The sequence below is a fragment of the Lutra lutra genome, chromosome 7 (assembly GCF_902655055.1).
Source record: "Lutra lutra chromosome 7, mLutLut1.2, whole genome shotgun sequence".
NCBI classification, from domain to species: domain Eukaryota; kingdom Metazoa; phylum Chordata; class Mammalia; order Carnivora; family Mustelidae; genus Lutra; species Lutra lutra.
The window spans coordinates 39,872,466-39,890,515 of record NC_062284.1 but is presented as its reverse complement, the minus strand read 5'-3'; the positions used below and the strand labels follow the sequence as shown (position 1 = coordinate 39,890,515).

Here is an 18,050-nt window from a genome sequence, read left to right as displayed (position 1 = left end):
TCCTTCACTGGAGACCTGGATTCTGAACTGAGCAGATATGTTTGCTTGCTGAAGTTTTGCTGATAGTGTGCATTATTCAGACAGTTTTTTTTTTAAATTCTATTTTTTAAAGTAATTTCTACACCCATTGTGGAGCTTAAACTTCAAAGCCCAGGATTAGGAGTTACATGCTATACTGACTGAGCCAGCCAGGCTCCCTGACAGTTTTAACAGATTTTCACTTTATGGTTGTGTCTTTGGTAGAAAAGTGGCATTGGAGAGGCAGGCAGGGCAGTGTTGGTGTTTTTCAGGTGATATTTTTGGGTTAACTATGGGTTATATTGCTGGCTTCTAGGGATACCTGGATAGTCTTGAAGAAGATAAAAGTGGGGAGGATTCCCACATTATTTTCAAGTGATAGAATATTACGTCAAGTAAGAGGATATTGTATGGGAAGTATGGGAATTGATTAAGATGATAATGGAGAATGATTTAGTATTTATGGAAAAATTCAGAGGTTCTAGGTCAAGTTTCTTATGTAGGCTTTACATGTTGATTTGAGAAAAACACAAATCTTGGATTCCTCTTTATGTCTGGTGTTATTCATGATTTCTCTTAGTTCAAGATTGGTATTACAGAAGCAGTGATACTGTTAGTACTAGGGAATATATATTTATGTACTGATGTAACCTGGGAGAGTCTAGCAAATAACAATGATCAGGAGTAGAGTACAGATGACTCTTGAACAGCCTGAGTTAGAATGGCACAGGTTTACTTCTGTGCAGATTTTATTTGATAAATACAGTACAGTACTGTAGATGTAGTTCTTCCTTATGATTTTTAAAAAATATTTATTTATTTAACAGAGAGAGACACAGTGAGAGGGGGAACACAAGCAAGGGGAGTAGGAGAGGGAGGAGCAGGCTTTCCACCCAGCAGGGAGGCTGATGTGGGTCTCGATCCCAGAACTCTGGGATCATGGCCTGAGCTGAAGACAGATGCTTAATGCCTGAGCCACCCAGGTGCTCCTCTTCCTTATGATTTTCTTAGTAACATTTTCTTTTCTCTAGTTTACTTTATTGTAAGAATACAGTATATGAAATATATAACATACAAAATACATGTTAATCGACTGTGTTATTGGTAAAGCTTCCTATCAACAGGCCGCTATTAGTAGTTAAGTTTTTGGGGATTCCAAAGTTTTATGTGTATTTTCAACATTTACGTGCAGGGGTGTGTGTATGTGTTGGTGCCTCTAATTCCCACATTGTTCAAGGCAGCTTAGAAGGCACTAGGCAGCTTAGAAGGGAATCAGGAAGATCTGCAACAAGGGGAGATCAGATACAAAAGTGAATAGATCAGAGGCCAAGCTCTGTTCAGATAGAGTTGAGGAGATGGGTGAATATTTAACTGCATCAGTGAGATTTGGTGATAGAGCTGTGTTCTGCCCCTACTTTTTGAGCTTTTGATTAGGTGCTAAAGTATAGGAACAAATCTCAGTTGAGTAGGTCCAGACTGTGTATGTGGAAACAGGCAATTTTGTGATATCTGACTGAGCTAAGTAGTGCAGAGGGTTGGAGATTGGCATGGGTTCCTGTGGAGTAAACTGTGCCAATTTCATTCACAAGCTGTGGAAATCAAGGGTATACATATATATTTTCTGGGTCTTTAAAAGGTATGTTATTTGGTAGTTTATTATATGATTTTCTGCATCTTAGAGGCAGATGTCAGTTTAGGCTTTGAAAGGTCCCTGCCATGTGCTGTATTTTGATATATTTTCTTTTTCTTCAGTTTTTTTTTTTTTTTTTTTTGGACGATTTTATCTCTAGGTAATCTGTGCACCCAGATGGGGCTCGAACCACAACTCTGAGATCAAGCAAGAGTTATATACTCTACAATTGAGCCAGCCAGGTGCACCTCTCTTTAGTTTTTTATAATTACATCAGAAATGTGAACGTGAATGATGGCTTGCCTTGTTTATGATGGGGGTAATAGAATTATTGTAGAAAATCATGAAGTAACTGATACCAGAGTTATCTTCTTGGCACTGCCTCTTATTTGCTGTGTGTTTCTGGGCTTGTAACGTATTTCTCAAACCTCAGTTTTTATTAAAATGGGCTAATAGTTCTTAACTTTGTCTTTCGGGTGGGTTAAATGAAAAAAAAATGCAGAATACTACAGAGCCTGGCAGATTGCAAGTGCTCAATGAATTTCATTTATTAGATCCAATTTTAAACATTATTTAATTAAATATTAAAAATTATCTAATCAAGATTTTTTTGTACATAATGAGCTATCAGTATACACTTAAAACAATTAGAATACATTTTAAAAATAAAATAGACTTACGTAGTTTTGGATTTTTAACTTCAGTTTGAAGATGTGACATGTGAATTTTTTTTTTAAATGTCTTTTAGCCAGATTTTCATTGGAATTTTAAAATACTATATTTCTAAAATAGGAATGGGAAGAAATAACCTTAGCATTATATTATGAATATATTATATGATAAAAACTAAAGATACGCTTGTAAAAATCAGGAGCAGAGTAAAAATGCTCTACTATTATTCAGCATGGTTTGTTAGTCCTGGTTAGTGTAGTAAGTTTTAAAAAAAGATAGAATTACAAATAGATGAATAAAAGATTTAAGTAAGAGAAGCAGAATCAATAAAGTACCAGCTAAAAAGAGAGGGAGAAAATAATATTCTTAGAATTTTGCATGCAAAATCAAGGAGCTCATAAATCTCCTGCAGGAGCACATGGATCTCATGTTAGAACCCGTGTTGTAGAGGAAAAAAAATGGTTTATAACTAGTCAGTAAGTGCTAAAGTGACTTTCTACAGATTTGATGCTTGTTTTGTAATGTTCTGCCTATTCAGCTGTGCTGTTGTAGTATGAAAGCAGTGACAGAAAATACATAAATGAATGAACATGTAACTGTGTTGTGAAAACAGGTGGCCTGCTGCATTTGACTTTTGGGTTAATTTGCTTCCTCTGTTTTACATTATTTGGGAACATTTTCTGATCAGTACATTACCTGTGATAACAGGTAAGGCGGTTCTTGCTTAAGTGGTAGCACCTATGGTAACTGTTAATACACTATTAATGCTTAGATTGAAGCCAGAATTTAGAAAAAAAGATACAGCTGCTGGTAGAAGTCAGGGAATTTCTGTATACAGAAAAGTTGCAGAGCTTTTGAAAGTTGGATGTACCTTACAGATCACTGGGAATCATGGTCTGATAGAGCCTGAGTTGCTTGGGGGATTCCAAAGGGGAGCACAAGATTTTTCACTGCTAACAGTTCCCCAGAAGCTACCCATGCAGCCAGTCCCCAAAACACAATTTGAATAGCAAGGTTCTGTGCGTTAAGACTGAAACATCCACAAGCACAAATTTCCAGTATCTGTGGTAATAGTTAATGAATGAACTCATTATTTGAACATGTGGTGAGTAGTAGGCTCCCAGATTTTCTTTTAGCTTTTTAGCTTAAATTTTGAGTTGGAACTTCAACTGCTAAAAAGTTCTTGAAAATGATGTAGTTTCTACTTTCTTAACTGATATTTTCCCTTGATGTTTGTTTTCCTCCAATGTTCTCTTGGTATCTGTGATCACTAGTTGTCACTTAACCTTTTTGTTTCTTCCATTTCTTACTACTTATGTCTTATTAACCAAAATGTAGTTATTTTTGAATAATGAGTCATTATAGGTTGCTTAGTAGTTTCTTGGAATTGAGTAGAATGTTGATTTCATTCATTTTCCTTAAAGAGGGTAAATTGTCATATTTGAGTTATCTTTGTTTTAGATTCTGGACTTTTGTTTTGAAAATTTTATAACTTAGGGAAAGGTAAAAGAAAGGCCAGATAGCTAGCCATATACCTACCAGTTTGATTCAGCATTTTAAAAAATTTTGATTGGCTTTATTGAGGTATAATTTCTATACAGTAAACTTCAACAATTAATTTTGAGAAATGTATATAGCCATATGACTACTATCACAACATAGAACATTTACATCAAATTATAAAGTTCTCGTCTGCTCTTTGCTGTCAGTTGAAAATACTTTGTGATATCCCTTTTGATTTCTACTTTGACCTGTGGGCTGATTAGAAGTGCGTTAAGTTCCTAATATTTGGGGATTTTACCACATACCTGTTACTGATTTAATTGCGCTATGATCCGAAAACATACTGTATAATTTCAGCCTTTTTAAATTTATAGAAACATGCTTTATGACCTAGAAATAAGTTCTGTCTTGGTGAATATTCCATATGTCCTTGAAAAGAATATTCTGTTGTTGGGTGGAACGTTTTGTGAATGTTAATTGGATCAAGTGGTTTGATAGTGTTCAAATTTTCTGTATGTTTATTTTTTGTCTCCTTGTTCAATGAGGACTGTTATGATTTCCAACTATAATTATAATTATAACTTCTTTAGTTCTGTCAAATTTTTCTTCATGTGCTTTGAGGCTCTGTTATGTGATACACATTTATGTCCTTTTGATAAATTGGGAAATGTCCTTCTTTACCCCGCATAATTTTTTTGTTTTGAAGTTTACTTTGATAATACCTTAGCTACTCCAGCATTCTTTGGATTGTTGGTATGGAATAACTTTTCCCATCCTTTTTACTTTAACTCATCTTTATTTTCGTGTTTAAAACATCTTTTGTATGGCCTGTATTTACCTGTTCCTTTTTTTAAAAAATGAGAAAATGACTATCTCCCATTTATTTATGTTTAGATCATTTACTTTTTAAAAATATTTTATTTATTTGAAAGAGAGAGAGTGAGAGAGAGCACATGAGCTGGGGGAGGAGCAGAGGAATAGGGAGAATCATACTCTCTACTCAGCAGGGAGCCTGATGTGGGCCTCTGTCCCAGGACTGTAGGATCATGACCTGAGCCAAAGGCAGATGCTTAACTGACTGAGCTATCCAGGGACCCTAGGTCATTTACTTTTAATATATTTATTGATATGGTTGAGCTTAAAACAACCATCATACTATTTGTTTTCTTTTATTTCCTTTTCCCCCTTTTCCTGCATTCTTTGGGATTAATTTATTTTAAAAAGATTCTGTTTATCTCTGCTCAAAAGCTTATGTGTTATATTTGCTATATTTTTTAGAGGTGTTCCTAGGGTATATAATATATATCAATAACTTATTGTGTACCTTCAAATAATACACAATTCCATTTCTGTTCTCCACAGTGCTGTTGTCATATATTTTAATTCTGTATGTGTCATAAATGTGACAGTACACTGTGTTTTTTAAAACAGTCATTTAACTTTTGGAAGGATTAAAAAAAGTTCTTTTTTCTCATATATTCATTATTTCTGGCACTATTCTTTGTGTCAATACAGATTTCCATCTGGTAGCTTTCCTTCTGCCTGAAAAGCTTCCTTTAACATTTCTTGTAATGCAGGTCTACTAGTGATGACTGTTGGTTTTGAAGTCTGAAAAAGGGATCATTTCACCTTTTTCCCCACTCACCTTCATTTGTGAAAGATACTTTCACTGGGTATAGAATCCTAGGTTGAACTTTTTTTTCCTTAAAGTACTTTAAACATGTTGCTGCATTATCTTCTGACTTATGTACAATTATGCTGTCATTTATAACTTTGTTCATCTGTATGTAATGTGTCTTTTTCTCTAGCTCTTTGGGGTTTTTTCTTTGCCCCTGGTTTTCAGCCATTAGCCTATGATTTGCCTCTGAGTGGTTTTCTTTTATACTTAATTCTTTTTTAAAAAATATTTTTATTTATTTATCTGACAGAGAGAGAGAGATCACAAGTAGGCAGAGAGGCAGGCAGAGTGAGAGGGGGAAGCAGGCTCCCTCCTGAGCAGAGAGCCCAGATGTGGGGCTCAGTCCCAGGACCCTGAGATCACGACCTGAGCTGAAGGCAGAGGCTTAACCCACTGAGCCACCCAGGCACACCTATATTTAATTCTGATTAAGATTTGTTGAGTTTCTTGATTCTGTAGATTTATAGTTAAATCTTTTACTCCCCCCCCATGTTTGTTTTGTATGCTCCTTACCATATGGAATGTATTTACAATAGCTGTTTTAACCTCTTTGTATGCTAATTCCATCACCTCTGCGATTTCTGTTTCTAATGTATGATTTTTTTTCCCCATCATGCAGAACAATAAATTTATATTTTCTGATTTTCTTTTTTACATGTGTGGTAATTTTTGATAGGATATAATATCGGTCATTCAATTATTACTTTTTGCATGTTTGATTTTTTTTAAGATTTATTTATTTGACAGACAGAGATCACAAGTAGGCAGAGAGGCAGGCAGAGAGAGACAGAGGAGGAAGCAGGCTCTCTGCTGAGCAGAGAGCCTGAAGTGGGGCTTGACCCCAGGACCCTGAGATAATGACCTATATATAGTTAACTACTATAGTTAAACTTCCTATAGTTAAACTGCTTGGAAGCACGTTAATCCTTTGGAATATTGCCCTTATCTTTGGTAGCATAAGGTCCTCAACAGCTTTAGTATTAGGCAAATTTTACCCCATGAATAAGGTATTATTTTTCTGAGTTCTATACTCAGTGCTCCATATTTTACAGGTCTTTCTTCCCTGGTTGGTGGGAATATAAACACTTCTCAGTCATTTATTGGCACTTATTTATTGATTTTTTAAAATAACATATAATGTATTATTTCAGGGGTACAGGTGTGTGATTCGTAAGTCTTAAACCACACACAGTGCTCATCACAACATCTACCATCCCCAGTATCCATCACCTAGCCATCCTAGTTCCCCAACCCCCTCCCCTCCAGCAACCCTCAGTTTGTTTCCTGAGATGAAGAGATTTATGATTTGTCTCTCTCCCTGGTTTGTCTTCTTTCTTTTTTCCCTCTCTTCCCCTATGATCCTCTCTCTTGTTTCTTAAATTCCATGTATCAGTGAGATCATGTGATAATTGTTTTTCTCCAATTGACTTATTTTGCGTAGCATAAACCCTCTAGTTTCATCCATTTCGTTGCAAATGTCAAGAGCTCATTTTTGATGGCTGCATAATATTCCACTGTATGTATGTATGTATGTATACCACATCTTCTTTATCCATTCATCTGTCATTGGATATCTGGACTCTTTCCATAGTTTGGCTATTGTGGACATTGCTGCTATAAACATTGGGGTGCAGGTGCCCCTTTGGATCACTGCATTTGTATCTTTGGGATAATACCTAGTAGTGCAATTGCTGGGTCATAGGATAGCTCTCTTTTCAACTTTTTGAGGAACCTCCATAGTGTTTTCCAGAGTGGCTGCACCAACTTGCATTCCCACCAACAATGTAGGAAGGTTCCCTGTTCTCCTCATCCTCATCAACATCTGCTGTTTGCCAACTTATTAATTTTAGCCATTCTGACTGGTGTGAGGTGGTATCTCATGTGATTTTGATTTGTATTTCCCTCGTACCAAGTGATGTTGAGCACTTTTTCATGTGTCTTTTGGCCATTTGAATGTCTTCTTTGAAGAAATATCTGTTCATGTCTTCTGTCCATTTCTTGATTGGATTATTTGTTCCTTGGGTGTTGAGTTTGATAAGTTCTTTATAGATTTTGAATGCTAGCCTTTATCTGATATGACATTTGCAAATACCCTGACCCATTCTGCCAGTTGTCTTTTGGTTTTGTTGACTATTTCCTTTGTTGTGCAAAAGCTTTTTATCTTGATGAAGTCCAAATAGTTCATTTTTGCCTTTGTTTCCCTTGCCTTCGGAGAGGTGTCTAGTAGAAGTTGCTGTAGCTGAAGTCGAAGAGGTTGCTGCCTGTGTTCTCCTCAAGGATTTTGGTGGACTGCTGTCACACATTTAGGTCTTTCATCGATTTCATCCATCCATCCAGCCATTTCATTCCATCCATTTCATCTATTCCCCCATTTTCATCCATCCATTCCATCCATTTCATCTATTTTTGTGTATGGTATAAGGAAAAGATTCAGTTTCATTCTTATGCATGTGTCTGTCCAATTTTCCCCCCTCCATTTGTTGAAGAGACTGTCTTTTTTCCATTGGATATTCTTTCTTGCTTTGTCAAAGATTAGTTGAAGATAGAGTTGAGGGCCCATTTCTGAGTTCTGTCTTCTGTTCCATTGATCAATGTGTCTGTTTTTGTATCAGCACCATATTACCTTAATGATTACAGCTTTGTAATAGATCCTGAAGTCCAGGATTGTGATGCCACCGGCTTTGGTTTTCTTTCTTAACATTCCTTTTGAGTTTTCGGGGTCCTTTCTGGTTCCATACAAATTTTGGGATTATTTGTTCCAGTTCTGTGAAAAAAGTCGGTGGCATTTTGAAAGGGATTGCATTGAATGTATAGATTACCCTAGGTAGCATAGACATTTTAACAATATTTGTTCTTCCAGTCCATGAGCATGGAATGTTTTTCCCTTTTTTTTTCTTTTTTTGTCTTCCTCAATTTCTTCATGGGTGTTCTATAGTTTTCTGAGTACAGATCCTTTGACTTTGCCCCTTTGATTAGATTTATTCCTAGGTATCTTATGGTTTAGGTGCAATTGTAAATGGGATCGACTCCTTAATTTTGCTTTTTATCTGTCTTGTTGGTGTATAGAAATGCAACTGATTTCTGTGCATTGATTTTTATATCCTGCCACTTGACTGAATTCCTGTTTGAGTTCTAGCAGTTTTGGGATGCAGTCTTGTGGTTTTTCCACATAAAGTAGTCTATCATCTGCTAAGAGAGTTTGACTTCTTTGCCAGTTCAAATGCCTTTGATTTCTTTTTGTTGTCTCATTGCTGAGGATAGGACTTCTACTACTATGTTGGACAGTAGTGGTGATAGTGGATATACCTGCTGTGTTCCTGACCTTAGGCGAAAAGCTCTCAGTTTTTCCCCATTGAGAAAGATATTCACTCTGGGTTTTTCATAGATATCTTTTATGATATTGAGGTATGTACCTTGTACCCCTACACTGTGAAGAGTTTTAATCAAGAAAGGATGCTATACTTTGTCAAATGGTTTTTCTGCATCTATTGAGAGGATCATATGATTCTTCTCTTGTCTTTTATTAATGTGTATCACATTGATTGATTTGTGGATTTTGAACCATCCTTGCAGCCCAGGAGTAAATCCCACTTGGTTGTGGTGAATAATCCTTTTAATGTACTGTTGGATCCTATTGGCTAGTATCTTAAAGTTTTTGCATCTGTGTTCATCAGGGATATTGTTCAGTAATTCTCCTTTTTGGTGGGGTCTTTGTTTTGTTTTAGGATCAAGGTAATGCTGGACTCACAAAAAGAGTTTGGGAATTTTTCTTCCATTTCTATTTTTTGGAACAGTTTCAGAACAATAGGTATTAATTCTTTAAATGTTTGTTAGGGTTCTCCTGGGAAGCCATCTGGCCCTGGACTCTTATTTGTTGGGAGATTTTTGATTACTGCTTCAATTTCCTTGCTAGGTATGGGTCTCTTCAGGTTTTCTATTTCTTCCTGCTTCACTTTTGGTTGTTCATATGTCTCTAGGAATGCATCCATTTCTTCCAGATTGTCCAATTTGTTGGCATATAGTTGCTCGTAATGTGTTCTTATAATTGTTTGTATTTCTTCAGTGTTGGTTGTGATCGCTCCTCTTTCATTCTTGATTTTATTTATTTGGGTCCTTTCTCTTTTTGATAAGTCTGGCTGGGGGTTTATTAATCTTATTAATTTTTTCAGAGACCCAGCTCCTATGCACCTAAACCATAACCTCCTTGATAGGTTGCACTGTTCTTTGGGTTCCTATTCCATTGATTTCTGTCTGAGCTAATCTTTATTAATTCTCTTCTTCTACTGGGTTTAGGCTTTATTTGCTGTTCTTTTTTCCAGCTCCTTTAGATACAGGGTCAGGTTGTGTATTTGAGACCCTTCTTGTTTCTTGAGAAATGCTTGTGGTGCTGTATACTTCACTCTTAGGGCTGCCTGTGCTGTATCCCACAGATTTTGAACAATTGTGTTTTCATTTTTGTTTGTTTGCACGAATTTTAAAAATTCTTCTTTAATTTCCTGGTTGACCCATTCATTCTTTTGTAGGGTACTCTTTAGCCTCCATATATATTTGATTTCTTCCCAACTTTCCTATTGTGATTGAGTTTCAGTTTCAAAGCATTGTGGTCCAAAAATAAGCAGGGAATGATCCCAATCTTTTTTTACTAGTTGAGACTTGAGTTGTGATGCAGCATGTGATCCTTTCTGGAGAATCTTCCATGTGCACTAGAGAAGAATGTGTATTCTTTTGCTTTAGGATGGAATGTTCTGAATATATCTGTGAAGTCCATCTGGTCCAATGTGTCATTCAAAGGCCTTATTTCCTTGTTGATATTTTGCTTAGATGATATGTCCATTGCAGTGAGGGGGGTGTTAGAGTCTCCTCCTATTGTATTATTGTTAATTTAATTTTATTTTTTCAGTGTTCCAGGATTCATTGATTATGTACCACACCCAGTGCTCCATGCAGTAGGTGCCTTCCTTAATTCCCACCACCAGGCTCACCCGTCCCCTATTGTATTATTGTTGATGTGTTTCTTTGATTTTGTTATTAACTGGCTTATATAATTGGCTGCTCCCATGTTAGGGGCATAAATATTTACAATTATTAGATCTTGTTGGATATTCCTTTTAATTATAGTGTCCTTCCTCATCGCTTATTACAGTCTTTAGTTTAAAATCTAATTTGTCTGATATAAGGATTGCCACCCCATCTTTCTTTTGATGTCCATTAGCATGATAAATGGTTTTCCACCCCCCATTTTCAATCTGGAGGTTTTTTGGGGTCTAAAATGAGTCTCTTGCAGACAACATATTCATGGATCTTACTTTCTTATCTAGTCTGATGTCCTGTGACTTTTGATTGGGACATTTAGCCCATTTACATTCAGGGTAACTATTGAAAGATAGGAATTTAGTGCCATTGTATTGTCTGAAAGGTGACTGTTACTGTATATTGTCCCTTGTGTTAGTTTTGGGCTCTCTCTTTGCTTAGAGGACCCCTTTCAATATTTCTTATAGGGCTGGTCTGGTGATCACCTTTATTGGCTTTTGAAGATTGTTCTGCTGACTTTTTTTGTGTTTGGTTAATTTTTCTGGCCTGTGATAGTTTATTCTCTCACATGTTCAGATTAGTACTCAGCCAAACACTTAAGGGGACTCCTTTTTAGGTCTTATAGCTCCCTCTCTGTGTAGATTTTCCTGGCACTCGACCCACAAGTTCTGAATGCCTGACCTCTATGAGTGCAGGTATCTGGCTCCTCCATTCATTGAGACCCTCAGACTGCTTGGGTTCTTCTACCCTGCACATTGGCGTGGAAACTGCTTGTAGATAGTGAGTTGAGCCAGTTGTAAATCTCACCTCATTTGCTTTTCTTCTTATGTTCAGTTTTCTAATTGTTTATGGTGGTGGTAGGTTAAATTCAGTCCCTTTTCTCCATTAAAGCCAGAAGTGGAAACTTATTTAACAATTTGCATCCTTTCTCTTTTTCTCCTACTTGGAATCACTTCAATGAAAATTATGCATGTCACTTTACTCCTAAATACATTAAAATGTATCTTCAAAAATTCAAGAGTATTCTTGTATATACCTACAGTGCTGATGAACTGAAGAATATATATATGTTTTTAAATATTTTATTTGAGAGAAAGGAGACAGAGAGAGCATGGGGGGGGAGTGTCAAAGGGAGAGAAGTAGACTCCCCACCAAACAGGGAGCCCAGTGCTGGACTGTATCCTGAGACTCCAGGATCATGACCTGAGCTGCAGGCAGTCGCCTAACCAACTGAGCCACCCAGGTGCCTCTGTCCTGAGGAATATTAACAAGATTTCCTTAATATTATCTAAGATTGATTCTACTTTGTCCAGGATTCTCTCCAAATATTTTTTGTTTCCTTCTTAATTGAATTCTTTTTGCCATGGATCCCCCTTTGTCTTATTAAGTATTGGGGTATATAAATTAAAAATAGTTTCAATACATTATCTTAACTTCAGTGATTTTTTTTTTTATAAATTACTGAGATCTTCTCATAAATACTGATATTTAGGTTTAGTTAACATAGAAACATAGGTTTTATGCAGAAGAGGATAATGACATGGACTTGAAAACTATTATGTTTCTGGGTAGCATTTTTAACTTTACCATTTAAAATCTGTGAATCATGTTTTATCTCAATTTTAAAGATTCAGAAAATCATTACTCAGATCCTTTATCAGTGAAAGTAAACATTATCTTCCCTTAGAAAATTCCTATGTGTGTGGGACAGAGAAAAGATGACTGATAACTCTTCCAGTAGTGTTCCATCCATGCAAATAATTGAGCTTTTATCACATGTCACCAGAACACCAGTAGTTAAATGTTTTAAGTTATTAAGAGAGGCAGAACACTTTATCTGAACTGTGACTTAAAAAGTTGACTTTTTTGGTGTTGAAAAAGGAGAGGAAGCAGTAACTTTGCAAAGCCAAGTGTGTGCTGTGGCTACTCAGTCCACTTAAATACAACTCAGTTATCCAATGGAAATCCGACATTGATTTTCAAAATGAAAGAAACTACCCAAAAGTTCTCATACTACCACTTCCTCATTCTTGTTTTCTTCTTGATATTTTCTCTTGTGCGGGGTGTTTTTTAAAACCCAAGTATAAAATTAAAAATATTTCTAAAGAATATGGAAAATGCATAATATCTGATTCCATTATTTAGTCTTGATTTTTAAAAGTTTCATACTAGCAGGCTTTGTCATCTCTTATATCCTGGGTTAACTGTATTTTCTTTGTTAGTTGCAAAGATATTTTTGGATTCTAGTTTAGGACTCCATTCTTGTCATCTCTCTTGAGAGCAGTCCATTTAAGAGGACAGTGAAGTGACTCAGTAATAGTTTACATTAAATGACCCTTTAATGCCAGCCTTTGTGCTAAGCAGGTTACATGCATTTAAGGTAGTCTTTGTCTCTGTTTTATAGATAGGAGCCCTGAGATTTTAAAAAAGTTAAATATTTACCCATCAGAATGAAACCCAGTTCTGTGTTTATTCCTCAATTTATGGCCTCAGTTTGTGCATGTAGGTCTCAAAGGCAAGTGTGGGAAGAGGAAGTAGAGGAAGAGATGGAGGAGATGATGATGATGAATAATTTACTGAGGCTCTATGGTATTGTAGGCACTTTGCTAATTACCACACGTGGCTTAAATCATAATCCAAATAGGCTTAAGAGAGAGGTATTCTGCTTCTCTCCAATTTTAAGGATGGGGCACTGAAGGTGAGTTTTCCATTTGATGAGGGCAACAAGCTAATAAATGAAGGTAATGGTATTTAAACCAGATAATTTTTTTTTTCTAGTAAAAGAAAATGCTTACCATAAAATTTTTTACCTTAACCATTTCTGAGTGTACAGCCCAGTAGTGTTAAGTATATTTACCTTGTGCACAGTCTTCAGAACTTAAACCCAGATAATTTGATGTAAGAGTTTGTGTCCTTAGCTGTATAATGATTACCCACTGACTTGCATATGTATAGAAAATTTGGCGATGGACACTTAGGCTTTATGGAATACATTAGATAAACCATTATAGTTTTTTTTTTTTAAATTTTGGTGTTCTGTTTTATAAAAGAAGGCAGTTTTCTTTAGGATGAAATTCTGATTCCTTAAGGAATCACTCCTTTTGACTTCTGCTCATGGTGAAGATGGAGAAACCAGGAACAGATTTATCCCTCTGCCTGAAACAAACTAAAGAAACTGAGGAAAAAACAAACAAAAACAAGAGAAACCGCAGCTTTGAAAGACACTAGTCACCAGATGGTAAAGGACGATGATCCCTGAGAGACGGGAAACGAATGAGCCAAGACCTATGATTGCTTCAGCTTTCTATCTTCAGAAAATTTCCATCTGCAGTGATATGGGAAGGAACCTAGATAGAGGCCAATTAACTCTGAGTTAAGGAGATGAAACTGAGGGTTGGGGGGAGGGGGTGACCAAAGCAACTAGAGTTCAGAGAACATCAGAGTGAAAAGCACTGCATAGAGAGAGAATTCCTGAGATCCGCAAAGGGTTCCCCTAGTGTTTGGCAGAGTATTGATCAATGCATACATGTGAAGAAATTACCTGAGGCCAGGGAAAGAAAGAGTGCCCTGTGTTCACATAGAGCAGGAAATGTGCCTCTTCTCACTGGCTAGACTGAAAAAAACTCAGAATTTGTGGAGCAATGGGGTAGACCACTCAAATAGGTCTTGCTTCAATATTGGGGAATGGGGCGCCTGGGGACTCAGTCATTAAGCATCTGCCTTCAGCTCAGGTGTTGGTCCCGGTGTCCTGGGATCGAGCCCTGCATCAGGCTCTCTGCTTGGCAGGAAGCCTACTTCTCCCTCTCCCACTCCTCCTGCTTGTATTCCCTCTCTCCCAGTCTCTCTCTGTCAAATAAATAAATGAAATCTTAAAAAAAAAATAGTGGGGAATAATTAATCCTACCCTGAACACTGTTCCTGACCCCCCTAACAAATCATAAATGCAAGACCCAAAAGGCTTGAACTATTTCCATGTAACTATACTTTGTCTTGTAACAAAGCCTGAGAATTTTTATGAAAATACAAAAAAAGCTTAGAACAGTGAAATTTGCAATGTCTGACATCCATTTGATGACAGATGATAAGGCGTGCACTGAAGCAGGAGAACAGCAGTCTCTAAGGAGAGGAATAAACAATTAATTGGAGTCAACCTGGAAGTGACACAGGTATTAGAATTAACAAGACATAGACAAGAACATTAGAAGAGTATTATAGCTTTATTTCATGTATTTAAAAAGTTAAGTATAGACATAGAAAATATAAAACACAAATTTTAACTTATACAGATGAAAATTATACTGTTTTCAGTGGAAAATGCAGTGGATGGCATTAATAACAGATTAGATATTGCAGATTCTTAGTGAACGAGAAGATACAGCGGTAGAAACAATTCAAAATGAAGAGAAGAAAGAATTTTTAATGAATGAGGAAAGCCACCAGTTGACTGTGGGAAAAGCTTAAGCGACCTGATACACTTGTAATTCGAGTCCTTCTGGGGAAGGGTGGAAAGAGTTTAAAAAAAAAATTGAAGAAATAAGTTTGAAAAACTGTCTACCCATAGATCCAAGAATTTCACTGAAATCTCAAGAAATATGAAGAAACACATCGTAATCAAATTGTTCAGAGCCAGTGATAAGAAAATCTTAAAAGCAAACTAGGGAGGAAAAGATACATTATATTCAGAGGAGGAAAGATAAGGATGACAGATTTCTTCTCAGGCGGAATACAAGTGAAAAGATGATAGAACAACATTTTTAAAGTATTTAAAGAAAAAATACAAACCTGACAGCCTGGAATGTCCAGTGAAAATATCTTTCAAAAATGAAGACAAAATAAAGACTTTCAGACATATAAAAGCTGGAAGAGTTTTTTACCAGCAGAAGTGTTAGAGGAAATCAGAAGGAAAATGATACCAGATGGAAATATGGATTCACGTAAAGAAATAAAGAACCCTGGAAATGTTAGAGATTTTTTCCTTGTTATTTAAACCTCACTAAAAGATAATTGTCTGTTTCAACCAAAACAATAACAATATATTGTGAGATTTATAAAACGTAAAATATACAATGGTAATAACCTCTAAAGGCCAACAGGAGGGAAGTGGAAGTATAGTAATGTCAGGTTCTTGTACCTGAACTGTTAATGGTAGACTGGGATAAGTTAATGATATATACTAAAAGCCTTAAAGCAACTACTGAAATAACCACACAGGATTTTGCTGATAATCCAATGAAGAGATAGTAATGAAATCATGAGAATAATTAGTCCAGGGGCGCCTGGGTGGCTCAGTTGGTAAAGCAGCTGCCTTTGGCTTAGGTCATGATCCTAGGTTCCTGGAATCAAGTCCCACATTAAGTTCCCTGCTCCATGTTGGGCTCCCCACTTAGCGCTGGGCTCTCCACTCAGTGAGGAGTCTGCTTCTCCCTCTGCCTCTCCCCTCATGCTCATGCTCTCTTTCTCTCTCAAATAAATAATAAAATAAAAATTAAAAAAAAAAAACACAAAAAACCCAAAACCCAAAATAATGGGTTAAAAGTAAAAGGATGGGAAAAGATACACTATGCTAGTCCCCAAAAAAGAGGGTAATGGCCATATTAATATCAAAGTAGATTTTAGGACATAGAGTATTACAAAGAATAAAGATCATCTGATAATGATAAAGGATGAATTAATTCATAAGGCATGATAATCATTAACATCTATGCATGTAATAATAACAGCTTCAAACATCAATGAAGCAAAGAACTGCAAGGAGAAATAGAAAAAAATCAATCATAGACAAATTTCAATACCCCTTTCTTGATAATAGAAGAAGTAGATTGAAGTCATTAAGGATATAGAAGACTTGAACAGCCTCAGCAACCAACTTGACCTGGTTGACATTTATAGAATACTCTGACTCAATAAGAACAGAGATTGACATTTTTGGAGCACGTACTGTTAACAGCAGAACATACATTCTTTTCAAGTGCCCATGAAATATTTGCAAAGATAGATCATATTCTGGATTATAAAATAAGTGTCTGATTTTAAAAGGATTGATATACACCACAAAGCAAGTTTTCTGGCTATAGTGGGACTAAATTAGAAGTCAGTAACAGAAAGGTATTCGAAAAATCTTCAATATTTGGAAAGTAAGTAACAGACTTCTAAAAGGACATGCAAGGGTCAAAAAGGAAATTCGAGAGTATGTTGAATAGAATGAAAGTGGTAACAACAAAATCTATGGAATGCTGCTAATGCTGTATAACGGGGACATTTATAGCAGTAAACATCTGAATTAGAGAAGAAGCTAAGTTTTTTTGTTTTTGGTTTTTTTTGAGAAGCTAAGTCTTTTTTTTTTTAAATATTTTATTTATTTATTCGACAGACAGAGATCACAAGTAGGCAGAGGAGGCAGGCAGAGAGAGTGGGGAGCAGGCTCCCTGCTGAGCAGAGAGCCCGACGCGGGGCTCGATCCCAGAACCCTGGAATCATGACCTGAGCCAAAGGCAGAGGCTTTAACCCACTGAGCCACCCAGGCGCCCCAAGAAGCTAAGTCTTAAATCAGTAACATTACCTTTGGAAACAAACAAGAAAGAGCAATTAGACTCAAAGTAAGCAGAAAAAAATAAAGATCAAAGTGAAAACCAACAAATAGATAACAAAAATAATGAGGGAAAATCAAAGGAAAAGAAAAATTTAAAAAAAATTTTTTTTAGGGGGCACCTGAGTGGCTCAGTGGGTTAAGCCGCTGCCTTCGGCTCAGGTCATGATCTCAGGGTCCCGGGATTGATTCCCACATCGGGCTCTCTGCTCAGCAGGGAGCCTGCTTCCCTCTCTCTCTCTCTGCCTGCCTCTCTGCCTACTTGTGATCTGTCTCTGTCAAATAAATAATTAAAATCTTAAAAAAAAAATTTTTTTTTAGAAGATCAGTAAAAATCAATCTCTAGCCATCCTGATCAGGAATGAAAAAGACAAGATATAGATTACCAGTATCAGGAATGAGAGAGGTAACATCACCCCAGATTCAAAAGATATAAAAAGCATAATAAGGGCATATTATGAACAGATTTATTTCTGTAACTTTAACAATTTAGGCAAAATGTACAAATTCTTACTGCTCACTTTAGATAACCTAGGGGTGCCTGGGTGGCTCAGTGGGTTAAGCCTCTGCCTTTGGCTCAGGTCATGATACCAGGTGCTAGGATCAAGTCCCGCATCGGGCTCTCTGCTCAGCAGGGAGCCTCCTTCCCCCCTCCTCTCTGCCTGCCTCTCAGCCTACTTGTGATCTCTGTCTGTCAAATAAATAAATAAATAAATCTTAAAAAAAAAAGGCAGTAGATAACCTGAATAGCTCTTTATCTGTATATGAAATTGAAATTGTAGTTAATTAACTTTTCACAAAGAGGACTTTAGGGCAAGACGGCTTTACTGGTGAACTCTATGAAACATTTAAGGAGGAACTAATACCAATTCTATATAAAAGCGTACAGAAAATTGAAAAAGAGGTATACTTTTCCAACTCCTCTTTTACTC

General features: G+C 36.4%; 1 protein-coding gene across 2 annotated transcripts in view; it reads left to right on the top strand.

Moving 5' to 3' along the window:
- ADAM10 (ADAM metallopeptidase domain 10) overlaps window positions 1-18,050 on the top strand; it is a 134,198-nt gene that overhangs the window by 17,330 nt on the left and 98,818 nt on the right. The window lies entirely within an intron of this gene.